This window comes from Callithrix jacchus, chromosome 3, assembly GCF_049354715.1.
Source record: "Callithrix jacchus isolate 240 chromosome 3, calJac240_pri, whole genome shotgun sequence".
Lineage (NCBI taxonomy): Eukaryota > Metazoa > Chordata > Mammalia > Primates > Cebidae > Callithrix > Callithrix jacchus.
In genome coordinates, this window is record NC_133504.1 from 57815495 (window position 1) to 57831302 (window position 15808).

Below are 15808 nucleotides of genomic sequence, written 5' to 3' on the forward strand. Positions count from 1 at the left end.
TTTTAAGTACTTATTTTACTAGAAAACATTACAGGGTGAAGTTATAGATGCAACTCATGAGGATTTAACTTCCTTCTATATTCAAAAGTGTATACTTTCTGCTTATTTATCTGATTGCATTCAATGGTATAAATTTCTATTAATTTTTTGCATGCTACAAATTTCATCCTCAAAATTACTTCATTGGATTCTGGAAACTTAACCCATGCGTCCCAGATTATTTTGGGTCTGGTCATTCTCTCTAAAGCAGCCCTCTTATAACTTATTTAATATACAATGTACAATACAATATACACGGTTTAAAAGATTCTGATTTATAAATGAAAGCAAATGAAAGAAATAATAAAAGATTCTGATTTATAAAAGGCAAAAGAACACCTGAAATGAAAAGTGAGTTTGGGGGACTGGATTACTTTGCAGACCCAGAGCATGGGAGAGGTATGAATAATCTTTGTATGGAGGGTTGGATACAGTAGTTAACAAATAATATAGGTTAACATCAGAATATTGCTGTTGGATAGTTGTCCATAACTACTCCTTCTTTAAGGAGAGGCAACGAAGAAATTTTTCTGGCTTTTCCTGTAAAGTCTACCTAGTAGTTGGTAACCAGGGAATCTGCTGATCTGAGATGATGTAATCTGTTTAAAGCTTGTGTCAGTCACTCAAAATTCACTACTGAGTGAATGCCCTTGTGGCAGCCAGCTTCCAACAGGGCCCGCAGTGATCCTCATCTCCTAGTATAAATGTCCTTGTGTAGTCTCTTCCACACTGAATTAGGATCAATCTATGTGACCAACAGCATACAGCAAGAAGAGATGGTATGTGACTCCCCTGGTTAGGTCAGAAAAGGCAGCATAGCTTGCACCATATTCTCTTGGACTTGGAATGTTATAAGGGAAAATTACCTCATTTAATCAAATGTAACTCAGCACTTCCAAAGATTTGCCTGAGAATGTGAAATTGCAGGTTGGGAGAGAGAAATGACTTCTTAGCCACCACTCAGAATTTTGTTTTCTCTTCTGTTCCTCATGTTGATTGTCACTGCCACCCCCATACTGAGCCCTAAAGGGTCCTTCTCCCATCTAACATTCTGATATAAAAACAGGGAAACCTCTTCCTTTGATTGGTCTACCATATTGAAGGCAGAATGAAATTTTATTTATTTATTTTTGAGACAGAATCTTACTCTGTCACTCAGGCTGCAATGCGGTGATGCGAGCAAAGCTTGCAACCTAAACTCCTAGACTCATGTGATCCTTCTGCCTCAGCCTCCTCGGTAGCTGGGACTACAGATACACACCATCACACCTAGCTAACTTATTATTATTTTTTGTAGAGATGGGGTCTCAAACTATGTGATACTCCTGCCTAGGCTGGTCTCAAACTTCTCGGCTCAGGTGATCCTCCCACTTTGGCCTCCCAAAGTGCTGGGATTACAGATTTGAGCCCCTGCACTCAGCCAAGGACAAAATAATTTTTAAAAAACAACAGTTTCCTCTATATTGAAAAACACAAACGGAGAAATAACACAGAGAAAAGACATATAAAAACATTAGGCCTAAAAAAAAAAATTAGGCCTAATATACATATTATATAATTCTATTTATATTTAGTATATAAATATATGTATATGTATATACATGCACAGAAAAAGGTCTGGAAGCTTAAAGGCTAAATTTTCATTTATGGTTATCTGTGGAAAAGTAGAGGTAGGGGATGGCTGGGTAAGTGTGAAGGGTTAAGTGTGGAATGGGAAGAGAAACGGAGAGGAAGGAGAACTTGGATTTTAAAAAGTTTATTTTAAATTACTTGAAAATTGATGAGACTGTATTAATGAATCACTTGCATAATGAAAAAATAAAATATAAAATAACATTAAAAAACCAAAGCAATAGCAATCCAGTTACAACAAAGAGATCTACTATTCCATGACAGTTAGCTTGCTACTAGGACTACTGGCCACACTAGACTTTTCCTTCTGACCTCTGTTCTTTAGAATGCTTTGCTATAAACCAGGGGTGTCCAATCTTTTGGCTTCTCAGGGCCACACTGGAAGAATTATTATCTTGGGCCACACATTAAATACACTGACACTAATGATAACTGATGAGCTAAAAAAAAAAAAAAAAAAAAAATCACAAAAAAATATTTTAAGAAAGTTTACAAATTTGTGTTGGGCTGCATTCAAAGCCATTCAGGACCGCATGCAGACTGCAGGCCCCTGGGTTGGACAAGCTTGCTGTAAAATTTCTGAGCCCCTTACTCGGCCAGCCTCCGTAAGGGATGTGTCTAAGAACCATAGCCAAAGAGCTGCCTGAGAGACATCAGGCTAGGCACCTTCCAGGCCAATACCAAGGAAGCAAATTGCTCTATCTGCTGTTGTTTCAGTCAGCTATCTCAACACTAATTCTGGGAACCAATTACTCTAAAACACTATTACTGCAAAACACAGCTTGAAACAACAATCCTTTATTCTTTGGGTTGCTGACCCCAAGATGGGAGTGGCTTCAGACCTGCTTTATACTTCTTGGACCAGCAAACTAGTCAGGTATGTTCTTTACATTGTGAAAAACAAGAGTGCCAGAGAGGGAAGGAGAAACGTGAAATACCTCTTGAGGCCAGTCTCAGAACTGTCACATTGTCACTTCTGCCTATCTTTCTTTGGCCAAAAGCAAATGGGATGATCTAGACCCAACATGAACAGGGTGGAGAAACACGCTATCTCTAATGAGAGGAACTACAAAGCCATATTTCAAAGGGCATGCATGTGTGGAGTGAAAAATTGGGAACAATAATGTTATCTACCACTGTTTTCCACCTGGGACTTTCCGGCTTACTGCCAATTGGCAATGGGAAAGACTTTCTTTTCAATGTGGCTGACAACAGAAATTATATGACTTGGCAGGTGATATCTGTTCATAAGAAAAGGAAGCAGGCTTTGTCTTTGCCTGCTCCTTAGTATGCTATGTTATGGACATGCAATATTATTATTAATTAATTCCTTACAAATATCAAAGTGGCAATGGTTCCCATAAGTGGTTATTTTACAAGAAATGAGATAAAGACTCCCTTAGAAAGGGTGCTATGTTTGCAGTGTTCTGTTTATTGTGTATTAAAGATTTGAATGTTACCAACATTTTATAAATTCTTTAGTTCAAAAGGGTGTCAATAGTCTCATAATTTAGAACTCAGGAATCCACGCAACTTTGTCAGGAGTTAAGAAGATCTTTGATTAGCCATTATGCGCTTCAGGTTTCCCCTGTGTTCAAGGGTAAAAGTTTCTTAAGAATAGGAGCTCCTCAGAGTTTTTTGTTGTTGTTGTTTTTTGAGGCGAGTCTGTCTCCCAGGCTGGAGCGCAGTGTCGCAATCTCGGCTCATTGCAACCTCTGCCTCCTGGGTTCAAGCGATTTTCCTGTCTCTCGAATAGCTGGGACTACAGGCATATGCCACCACACCAGGCGAATTTTTGTATTTTTAGTAGAGACGGGGTTTCACGCTGTTAGCCAGGGTGGTCTTGAACTCCTGACCTCAGGCAATTCCCCACTCAACCACCCTCACTCCCCTCCTCGGCCTTCCAAAGTGCTGGGATTTACAGGCGTGAGCCACCGCGCCCCGCCCAGAGTTGCTTTTCAAGATAGGAAAGGAAGACTCGCTCCCGAGAAAATAGAGGCAACAACAGTATTAAGAAAAGAAAGAGATCATTACATTATTAGGCTCTTCAGGGATTTAAATCTGGAGCCTCTTGCAGCTTTCTGACATTTGAGCGTTATTCTAGGATGATTTCCACAGTTCCTACGTCCCTTTCAAGCTATCTCTTATATTCCTCGGGGTTTTTTCTTTGCTCAAGACCGACTGTGAAGCCGTAAAAAAGAGTAACGCTGGAGCCAAGAAATGAGCTGGCGAATACCGCGCCAGGTGCCAGGTCCATCGCGGCGAGACTGCAGGAGCCCGAGAGGGGAGCGAAATCAGCCCCGCGGGCACCGGGACAGGCAGTGCTCTTTGTTAAAGAAACAAATACAAGAAAACGCCGCGGCTGGGAATGGTGGTGGCGAAAGAATAGACTGAGGCGTCCGTATGCATAACTGTGCCTAAGAAAGCCCATTAAAGAGACACTTCAACGCAGGGCAACCCAGGGCACCATGTCATTGGCTTTTGTGCACTTGAAGGCGCGTGAGAGTGCCCTGCTCCAAGGCTCCCCTTTGTGTGAAAGTGTGGAAACCAGAAGCGTGCAGTTACTGCTGGCTTTTCGTTTTCGAATTCGTAGGCGCTTGGACCAAAATATCCTCTCACCAAAACACTCTCTCATTCTCACACCAACAACACTGAGACTTGAGTTACTTCTCCGTTGCTGACCGAACGAGGAGCGACAAAGGTTTGGTGCGGATGCCCGTCCGCCGCGCTCCGCAGCTGCGCGCTGGGCCCAGCCGCCCGACCGCCAGCAAACGCCGGCACCAACCGCCGCGCCTCCGGGCTGTTGGGCGGGTGGTAATTTCTGGGAATGGGGCGGGGTCGCGGGTGTACTACTCCCGGCGACTGCGAGCGGAGGAGGAGCGGGCGGCGCCGAGGGGCGCGAGGCTGGCGGGGCGGTGCGCCACGTGCGTCACCGGCCGGGGCGGGGCGGGCGTCGCGCTCCTGCCGCCCGCACCCCCACCTTTCACTCAGCCGAGGCTGAGGAGTGGGGACAGGAAGGACCGGGCTAGGAGTTTTTGCAAAACCTCGCCCCCTCGTAACTGTCAGACTGCCCGAGTGTGGGGCCGTCTCCGGAGAAGGGTGGGAGTCCTGAGTTGCGGATGCCGTGACTGCAGGGGCCCGCGGGGGCCCTGGGGGGCGAGGGTGTGTGTGTGTGTGTGTGCGGTCCCGGCCGGCTGGGGGAAGCGGGCTGGCACTGCAGGTGCACGCACGGCCCCGTCGTCCTCCCACGCCTGCCCCGTGCGGCGGAGTCCCCTGCTCCAATCCCGGCTGGAGTGGAGAGCCGGATGGGGGAGCCCCGGGATGGGGAGCCCCGGGCAGGGAACCGGACAAGTGACTAGCGTCTTTACCTGGGAAGGCGGGTTTGGGAGAAGTTGGGCGAGGAGAGGAGGGCGGGATTCAAGAGAGCAAAAGAGGCAGTTCGGTGGGCTGGTGGGGGCCCGAGGGCTGCGGGGCCCCGCGGGGTATAAATAGCCGGCCCGCGTTTGACAGGCGCTGCGGTGACTGGCGTTGCCGCTCCGGCCCCCCCGTCGCGTGGGGAGGGGAGGAGCGCTCAGATCAGGCGGGGAGGGGGAGGCGGACTCCAGTGTCCTGGTGGTGGCGGCTGGAGGCCGAGAGGGAGGAGCCGAGGCGGGGGGTGGAGGGAGGGGGCCGGGAGCGGGGCGGGGGCCACCATTGCTCCCCGCGCCGAGCTCTGTGTCGCCTCCGTAGCCTTGGCTGTTGGGGGTCGGTGGGACGGCGCGGGCGGGGGGACGCTGCGCGGGGAGGCGCGCCTCTGTTTTGTCTCCTCCTCTGCCTGTGGAGCGGCTTTGGCGGCTGGGGAGGCCCCGGTTCCCTCTGGACGCCCGGCCAACCGCAGCGGCGGCGGCGGCTAGTCCGCGGCCCTGCTGAGAGGGAAAGGGACGCCGCGGTCTTCCTGGGCGACGCAGAGAGCAGGTAAAAGCGCGGGCAGCCGAGGCTGGTGAGAGGGAGCGCTGAGGGCGCGGCGATAAAGCCTAGCTGTCCCGGGTGCCGCCGCCTCCTTCCGCGCCCCCGCCCCGCGCTGGTGTTGTTTGCTTCGGGGTTTGCGGAGGGGTTTTCCGGCGGCTGTGGTGGTGACACCGGCCGGGCGCTGGGGGAAGGGGACTGAGTGTCCCCGGGCAACGGTCGCGGAGCGGGACTTGGAGAAAGGCGAAGGCGCGCGGCGCGCCTGCTCGCGGGGAGCGCCGGGCGCGGGGCAGGGCTGAGGGAAGAGGTTATGGACCCCGGCGGGGGGGATGGGCCGAGCGCAGCTGGTCTCGACGTGTTTACATCTCTGCGCGAGTCACCTCTTCCGAGAAGCGGACTGAACTGACCCGCCTCATCCCGCGGGGAGGCCAGGGCGGGGGTCCGGCTCCGGAGGAAGCGCGTCCTGGGAGGGTCTGTGTCTGTGTAGGGCGGGAGTCTGCGGCCGGCGCCCGGGCTGAGCGGCGAGCTCGGGGCGGGACCAGGGAGGCTCCGGCAGCTCCGGGTGGCGGGGTGGGGGCTGGACACCAGTTTCCTTCCCTGTCTTGCGGCTGCTTACCTTTCCTTCCCGGCGCTGCTCGCTTGCACGACAGGTTGTACTCGCCGTTCTTTTATTCTCCCTCTCCTCGCCGGCACCCTGCTGCCACCTCCCCCTATTCCCAGGGGATAGGGAGGTTTGGCTCGGATCGGAATCTGTTTCTTAAACAAAACAAAAACGGGCTTGCAACACGCACGTCCAGTGACCGCCTTCTGTATCCTGGCGAAGCTGGCCCTCAGGGACCGCGAGACGGGATGGTCTAGTGGCTCCGAAGGAGGACGGGGAAGGCTCTGCCGGGGCTGTATGCTGTCTGTACCCCAGCAGCTTTGTGAGCAGGGCAGCCGAACCTTCTCTCTTGCTCCGTTTGGGCATTTTAATTCTATGTTAATAAAGGACCGAAAAAATATTCCATAACACCAAGAATAATCCAGATCGCAGTTTCTAATCTTTTTCTCTGCCAGCATCCTGGATGGGCTCTTTCTAGGAGCCAGATTCGCTGCAGAATAGCCTGTAAGTTCTAGTACTTAATTAAATGAGGAAGAGGGGGACATGTCATTGTAAAACTATTAAAAATTCCCCACTTTCTTATGTTCATGAACATTTACTTCAGCTTACTGGTTTAAGTTTTAATCCGGTGATGAGAGAACAGTAATCGTGTGTTTGATAATCAGATTTACTTTCCTTTTTATCTGTGATTCTCTATCCGGAAGTAAATTATGCACTTTATTTAGTGCCAGAATCACGAAAGTGTGTATGCTTTACTAAGAAAGGATTGGATATTTGTGTTTCAGAGTTTCTTCAAAAGGTAGAATGACTTATATAAGACTGGAAACCATTAAATTACATTTAAGGAAACTTAAGAATAATAAAACTTTATAGAGCATAACAGTTTACAGAGTACATTCATGTAAATATTATTGAGACAATATCTAGTAAACACATGAAATAGAAAATTGAAATGTCCTGGACATTTGGAATTTGAATATTTATGTTAACCTATTTTTTTTTTTTTTTTTGAGACGGAGTTTCGCTCTTGTTACCCAGGCTGGAGTGCAATGGCGCGATCTCAGCTGACCGCAACCTCCGCCTCCTGGGTTCAGGCAATTCTCCTGCCTCAGCCTCCTGAGTAGCTGGGATTACAGGCACGCGCCACCATGCCCAGCTAATTTTTTGTATTTTTAGTAGAGACGGGGTTTCACCATGTTGACCAGGATGGTCTCGATCTCTTGACCTCGTGATCCACCCGCCTCGGCCTCCCAAAGTGCTGGGATTACAGGCTTGAGCCACCGCGCCCGGCTATGTTAACCTATTTTTAAGTTAATGATTTAACTCATTGGATTAATCATTGCCCCTCATTTCAGACATAAATACTCATTTACAAAATAATCAGCTTGAGTATGATGGGAAAGAATTTGTAACTTTGGGATTTTTCTTTCTTTCTTTTTTTTTTTGTTCTCTTTTATTCTGCACTTATTGGTAAGATATTTGCAAACTTTGGGATTTTTCTATCCTAAGTAAACAGGATAGAAAATAGTATCCGTGGCCTGTAAGGTCTGCTAATGTTAATGGCTTTACTTGCTCATGTTGTATACCATTTTTGGAGGGGGTGACAGCTTCACTGTGATATAATTTACATACTGTTCAGTTCGGTTTGAAGTGTACAATTTGGCGGGTTTATTAATTTATTTTAAAAATGACTCCATTTTGCAGATGACCAACTCTGTTTTTTAGTACAGTTGTCCATCGGTATCTGTTGGGGAATGGTTCTAGAGCCTTCCTCAGATACCAGAATCTATAGATGTTCAGGTCTCTAAAATAAAATGGCATAGTTGCTGGGTGCAGTGGCTTGTGCCTGTAATCCCAGTTACTCAGGAGGCTGAGGTGGGTGGATCTCTTGAGGCTAGAGTTTAGACACCAGCCTGGGTGACAGAGCAAAATCCAGTCTCTTAGGAAAAATGAAGAAATAAAAATCCTGTAGTATTTGCATATAAACTATGTTTATCCTCTTGTATGCTTTGAATCATCTCCAGATTACTTATACCACCTAATGCAATGTGCATGCTATGTAAATCATACTTGTATTGTTTAGGGAATAATGACCAGGAAAAAAGTTTGTAGATATTCATTTACAGACATAATATTTTTTTGAGTAGGTTCTGCACCTCATTGGTTGAATCCATGAATTCAAAAGTCATGGATATGGAGGGCCAACTGTATATTCAAAGTTGTGCACACATCACTATAATCAATTTTAGAGCATTTTAATCATCCCCCAAAAGAGCCCTATATCCTTTAGCAGTCACTCTTCATTTTCCCTCAGCACTCCCAGTCCTATGAAATCACTGATTTACTTTCTGTCTTTATAGATTTGACTATTCCAGACATTTTATGTATGTGAAACCGTGTATGTGGTCTTTTGTGACTAGCTTCTTTCACTTAGTATAGTGCTTTCAAAGTATGTCGTTGTTGTAATATGTGTCAGTACTTCATTTCTTTATTTTTTTTTAAATTTAATCTATTTTATTTATTTATAGATATGGGATTTCACCATGTTGCCCAGACTAGTCTCAAACTCCTGGGCTCAAGCAATCCTCCTGCTTTGGCCTCCCAAAGTGCTGGGATTCCAGACCTGAGCCACTGCACCCGATCCTTTTTAATTAAAAAAATTTTTTCATAGTCACTTCTTTTTATTGCTGAGTAATATTCTGTTTATTGGCTATATTGCATTTTATTTATCTGTGCATCAGTTGATGGACATTTAAGTTCCCGTGTTTTTGACTTCTATAATGCTGCTAGGAAAGTTTCTGTTTTGTGTTGACATGTCATTTCTTTGGGTATGTACACTTTTTAAGAAATTAGCTTTTGGCTGGGCGCAGTGGCTCACCCCTGCAATCCCAGCCCTTTGGGAGGCCGAGGCGGTCAGATCACCTGAAGTCAGAAGTTTGAGACCACCAGCCTGGCCAACATGGTGAAACCCATGTCTACTAAAAATACAAAAAATTGCCGTGTGTGGTGGTGGGCACCTGTAATCCCAGCTACTTGGGAGGTTGAGGCAGGAGAATTGCTTAAATCCAGGAGGCAGAGGTTGCAGTGAGCTATTTTGCCACTGGACTCCAGCCTGGGTGACAGCAAGACTCCATCTCAAAAAGAAAAAAAAGAAAAAGAAATTAGCTTTTGACTTAACTGATACCAAAAAATTTGAGTATATAATTCAATAATTTTTAATAACTATATAGAGTTATGAAACTGTCACCTTGAACTAGTTTTAGAACATTTCCATTGCCTCCAAAATTCTCTTAGCTTGTTTGCAGATAACCCTTATTCCCAGCTTCAGCCTCAGGCAATCACTGATTTGCTATTGTCTTCATATGTTTGCTTTTTCTGGATATTTTGTATAAATGGAGTCATACAATGTGTAGTCTTTGTATCTGGCTTCTTTCACTTAACATAATGTTTTTGGGAATCATTCATATTGTAGTGCATATCAGTTTTTTGTTCCTTTATATTTTAGAACAGTATTTCTTTGTATGGGTGTACGATAATCCCCTCCGCCCTTATCTGTGCAGGATACATTCCAAGACCCCCAGTGGATGTCTGAAATCTCAGATAGTATTGAACACCGTATTTTTTTCTTTTTCTTATTTTATTTTATTTTTTAGAAAGTCTAAGGCCAAGGGTTACAGTGGCCTGAACTAGCTGAACACTATATTTTTTTCTATATGTGCATACCTATGGTAAAGTTTAATTTGTTAAACAGGTGTAATAAGAGATTAAAAACAATAATACAATAGAATAGTTAAAACAATATGCAAATATCTTACCAGTAAGTACAGAGTAGTTAAAACAAAACAAAACAATATGCTATTCAGTTTTGTGGATAGAGGATTTCTTCTTTGCAATAGACAGTAGAAAACTCATCATAAAATTTTTTTTTTTTTTGCTAGTAGAAAGCTTTTTTTTTGCTAGTAGATATTAGCAAACTCAGCATAAAGTTTTTTTATTTCCTTATTAAATTGAGAACTTCCACTTTTTCACTTGAAGTATTTTGCAGCTTCTCTTTGGCATATCCAAATTGTCATCCTCATTCATCTTGAGCTTTTGAGCCATTATTAAGTAAAATAAGGGTTACTTGAATACCAGCACTATGGTACCAGTTGATGTGATAACTGAGATGACTACTAAATGACTGACGAGCGGGTAGTGTAGACAGTGAGAATACGGTGGATAAAGGGATGATTCATCTCTGAGGCAGAGTGGCATGGTGTGAGGTTTCATCATGCTACTCAGAATGGCACTCATTTTAAAACATAGATTGTTTCTTCTCAAATTTTCCATTTAACATTTTCAGACCATGTTTGACTGTGGTAACTGAAACTGGAAAGTAAAGGTGTAGGTAAGGGGGGATTACTGTAACACACTTTAACTGTTGACCAGTATATAGGTGTTTTGATTATTTTCAGTTTTTGACTATTTTGAATAATACTCCTTAAACATTTGAGTACAAGTCTTTATGCAGGCATATGGTTTTGTTTCTCTTGGTTAGATATCTAGGAGTAGAATTACAGCATCTTATGTTTAGCTTTTTAGGACACTGCCAAGCTGTTTCCCAAAGTGGCCGTAACATGTTATATTCCTAACAGCAATGTATGAGAGTTCCAGTTTTCTTCACATCTTTGCCAACACTTATTATTGTTTGTCTTTTTTTATTATACCTGTTCTAATGGATATGAATTTGTTTGTTTGTTTGTTTTTGAGTCACACTGTCAACCAGGCTGGAGTACAGTGGTGCAATTTCAGCTCACTGCAACCTCTGCCTCCTAGGTTCAAGTAATTCTCATGCCTCAGCCTTCCGAGTAGCTGGGATTACAGGTGTGTATAACCCTGTCCAGCTGAGTTTTTGTATTTTTAGTAGAGATGGGGTTTCACCATGTTGCCCAGGCTGGTCTCCAACTCCTGAGCTCAGTTAGTCCTCCTGCCTTGGCCTCCCAAAGTGCTAGGATTACAGGCATGAGCCACCGCGCCTGGCCTGAATTTGTTAATTCATTGTGTTTTTTTTTCTTCTTTATTTTTCTCTGTATGCTGTTTAGTGGAGTCATTGTGATTTTAATTTTAATTTTCCTTATGACTCATAGTGTTGCATCTTTTCATAGATCTTTTTTTCTTAACCCATTTATGCCTGAAGTTGCACATTTTTTGTGTGTGACAAATCAGACCTTGGTGTGATGACCTTTAGCAGTAGGATATTAATAACTTCCACAAGCTTAGCATTCCAATAATGGAACACTTGGCATTAATGGGCTAAAGACAGGGTCTTGCTCTGTTGCCCAGGCTGGAGTGCGGTGGTGTGACCAAAGCTCACCGTAGCCTTGACCTCACTGGCTCAAGCAGTCCCCCTACCTCAGCCTCCTGAGTAGCTGGGAATGGGGAATGCAGGTGCATACCTGCATTTTTTATTTTTACATTTTGTAGAGATGGGGGTCTCACTGAAGAGTTGTCCAGGCTACTCTTGAACTCCAGGGCTCAACTGATCCTTCCCCATTGGCCTACCAAAGTGCTGGGATTAAAAGCCTGTGCCACCGTGTCTGACTCATCCTTTTTGATGACATAGCTATTCAGATCTTTTGCTCCTTTTAAAATTGGGTTGTTTGGGCTGGGTGTGGTGGCTCATGCCTATAATCCCAGCACTTTGGGAGGCCAAGGTGGGTGGATCACCTGAGGTCAGGAGTTCGAGATCAGCCTGACCAATAATGGAGAAACCCCATGTCTACTAAAAATATAAAAATAAGCTGGGCGTGGTGGCACATGCCTGTAATTCCAGCTACTCAAGAGGCTCCGGCAGGAGAATCACTTGAACCCCTGAGGTGGAAGTTGCAGTGAGCTGAGATTGCCCCCGTGCACTCCAGCCTGGGCAACAGAGCAAGGCTTTGTCTCTAAAAAAATAAAATAACGTACAATAGAATAGGATGAAATAGAATAGAATAACAAGGCTTTGTTTCAAAAAAATAAAATAACATAGAATAGAACAGAATAGAATAAAGTAGTTGTTTGATTTATTGGGTTGTAAGAGGTTTTTAAAAAATATATATATTCTGAACCGAAATTTCAATAGAATATATATGTAAAAATGCATAGAGACGTTCTTTGCGGAGAGTCTCCACGGTTTCGTGCCTCAGCAGTGCTCAGACGGAACCCAGCGCTTGTCTCCTACTTCAGCCGGCCGCCCACAGCCAGCCTTCTGTCACCTCTACACCTCGTTCTCTAACCGCCCCAAGGCCCCCGCCGACACTCCAGCGCTGCGCAGCCGCCGCCGCCGCAGGCTGTCCTTAGCCGCTGCTGCGAAGACCACATCTCCTTCGCAGGTGCGCCAGAACTACCACCAGGATTCAGAGGCCGCCATCAACCACCAGATCAACCTGGAGCTCTACGCCTCCTATGCTTACCTGTCCTCCATGTCTTACTACTTTGACCGCGATGATGTGGCTTTGAAGAACTTTGCCAAGTACTTTCTTCACCAATCTCATGAGGAGAGGGAACATGCCGAGACACTGATGAAGCTGTAGAACCAACGAGGTGGCCGCATCTTCCCTCAGGATAACAAGAAAACAGCATGATGACTGGGAGAGCGGGCTGAATGCCATGGAATGTGCATTACATTTGGAAAAAAATGTGAATCAGTTACTACTAGAACTGCACAAACTGGCCACTGACAAAAATGACCCCCATTTGTGTGACTTCATTGAGACACATTACCTGAATGAGCAGGTGAAATCCATCAAAGAATTGGGTGACCACGTGACCAACTTGTGCAAGATGGGAGCGCCCCAATCCTGCTTGGCAGAATATCTCTTTGACAAGCACACTTTGGGAGACGGTGATAATGAAAGCTAAGCCTTAGGCTAATTTCCCCATAGCCACGGGGTGACTTCCCTGGTCACCAAGGCAGTGCATGCATATTGGGGTTTTCTTTACTTTTTTTGTAAGTTGTACCAAAACATCCACTTAAGTTCTTTGTACCATTCCTTCAAATAAAGAAATTTGGTACCAAAAAAAAAAAAATGTATAAATATATATAATAAAAAAAGCTTTTTCACGAATTCAAAAAAAATGTATTCTGGATGTAAGTTCTTTATTATAATATATCATCTGTAAATATTTCTTTACAGTCTGTTGATGGTCGTCTTATTTCTTAAAAAACTGGTGATTGGGATCTTTTAAAGAGCATTAGTTAATTTTTTTTTTTTTTTTTTTTGAGACGGAGTTTCGCTCTTGTTACCCAGGCTGGAGTGCAATGGCACGATCTCGGCTCACCGCAACCTCCGCCTCCTGGGTTCAGGCAATTCTCCTGCCTCAGCCTCCTGAGTAGCTGGGATTACAGGCACGCGCCACCATGCCCAGCTGATTTTTTGAATTTTTAGTAGAGACAGGGTTTCACCATGTTGACCAGGATGGTCTCGATCTCTTGACCTCGTGATCCACCCGCCTCGGCCTCCCAAAGTGCTGGGATTACAGGCTTGAGCCACTGCGCCTGGCCTAATTTTTTTTTTAAAGACTAGTCAATGAAGTAGTGAGAAGGGGGGACAATTTTGATGAAGTGTAGTTTCTGAATTTTTTCTTTTATAAATTATGCTTTTGTTATCTTATTGAAGAACTTTCTACCTAATCCAAGATCTTGAGATTTTTCAGTTTTCTAGAAGTTTTATAGTTTTAGCTCTAACAGATTTTATCATCTATTTTGAATTAATTTCTGTGTATGGTGAGAAATAAGGTTCTAAATTCATCTTTTATATACAGATTGTTCTGTCAACCTAAATAAAAGACAAGAAAGTCCCTCTGGGGGAAAAAAAAAATTCAGGATTGGGCATTATAATGGGAATATGCATACCATAGTAAACTATGTGCATATTCAGGGATATAAAGGAAGACATACATTTTTAAAGGGAAAGTGAGGAGGATTACATCATTGTTTTAAATCAGTTATCTTTGGCTATAGAGATCTGTGACAAGAGTGGTGCCAGTCTGAGGTTGGACATGAAGTTACTTGGCAGATGTCCTTGCAGAAGTATTTTTTTTTTTTTTTATTTGAGACTGAGTTTCGCTCCTTACCCAGGCTGGAGTGCAATGGTGCAATCTCAGCTCACTGCAACCTCTGCCTCCTGGGTTCAGGCAATTCTCCTGCCTCAGCGTCCTGAGTAGCTGGGATTACAGGCACATGCCATCATGCCCAGCTAATTTTTTGTATTTTTAGTAGAGACGGGGTTTCACCATGTTGACGAGGATGGTCTCGATCTCTTGACCTCGTGATCCACCCACTTTGGCCTCCCAAAGTGCTGGGATTATAGACGTGAGCCACTGCGCCCGGCCCAGAAGTATTTTTTTGTCTAAGGTTGTGATTGCCTTTGTGCAAGATTGTGGCCTTTATTTATTTATTTTTTTGAGATGGAGTTTCGCCACTGTTACCCAGGCTGGAATGCAATGGCACAATCTTGGCTCACCGCAACTTCTGCCTCCTGGGTTCAGGTAATTCTCCTGCCTCAGCCTCCTGAGAAGCTGGGATTGCAGGTGTGCGCCACTGTGCCCGGCTAATTTTTTGTATTTTTAGTAGAGACGGGGTTTCACCATGTTGACCTGGATGGTCTCGATTTCTTGACCTCGTGATCCACCCGCCTTGGCCTCCCAAAGTGCTGGGACTACAGGCTTGAGGTATTTTTTTTTGTTTCTGTTTTTGTTTTTTTTGAGATGGAGTCTTACTCTGTTGCCAGGTTGGAGTACAGTGGGGCGATCTCAGTTTACGGCAACCTCCGCCTCCCGGGTTCAAGCAATTCTCCTGCCTCAGCCTCCTACAGAGCTGGGATTACAGGCCTCCACCACCAGGCCCGGCTAATTTTTTTATTTTCAGTAGAAATGGGGTTTCACCATGTTGGCCAGGCTGCTCTCGAACTCCTGACCTCAAGTGGTCTGCCTGCCTTGGCCTTTGAAAGTGCTGGGATTACAGGCATGAGCCACAGGCAATAGTTGTATGTGTTTTTTTAAATCAGGTATTCATGCATGAGAAACCTCCTTTCATGGCCTTCCCAGGCTCCATATGTCAGGGCTTTTAGCACAAATGACTTAATTTTAATTCTAACAACTTTCACTTCTTCCCCTTTTGATCAACATTTTTCTTTAGGCCCAGGCATGGTGCCTCATGCCTGTAATCCTAGCACTTTGGGAAGCAGAGACTGGAGGATTGCTTGAGCCCAGGAGTTTGAGACCCGCCTGGGCAACATGGCAAGACCCTGTCTTTAAAAAGCAAAACAAAGAGTTTTCTTTGAAAGCATCACTGACCAGTCATCTTGTAGTTAGGTTTTACTTATCTTTACGTGCCAGAATGGATCTGTTCTGGGTTGTTGGTATGGTCCCATGTTGGAGGGAATGCTTGTCAAACTAGGAGTCAGTGTCAGGACCCTTTCAGTCATGTTTGAGCAACAAGAAAAGTTTGGAGGGAGTGATTCTCAGGCTAAGTCTGCTGGGAATCCATTATTAAGATGAGTTTGTATCTGTTCCCCAAATGTTGGCTATCATCTCAAGGTGTAGGGCCAGCCCAGCATAATTGTGCTG

The 15808-nt window shown here is 44.9% G+C and overlaps 1 protein-coding gene and 1 pseudogene across 11 annotated transcripts in view; both read left to right on the plus strand.

The window, feature by feature from the left end:
• The first annotated feature begins 5321 nt into the window (after positions 1–5321).
• Positions 5322–15808, plus strand: part of ELF2 (E74 like ETS transcription factor 2) — a 131571-nt gene continuing 121084 nt past the window's right edge. For 10 of the 11 annotated variants that reach the window (XM_078366486.1, XM_035292927.3, XM_017970239.4 and 7 more), the window contains exon 1: positions 5322–5625. The gene's annotated coding sequence lies outside the window, so the exon portion shown is untranslated. Of the gene's footprint in view, positions 5626–5761; positions 6088–6672; positions 6722–15808 lie in introns of those variants that run through there. The other variant, XM_078366487.1, reaches the window with a different exon arrangement.
• LOC144581683 (ferritin heavy chain pseudogene) lies at positions 10563–13316 on the plus strand (annotated as a pseudogene).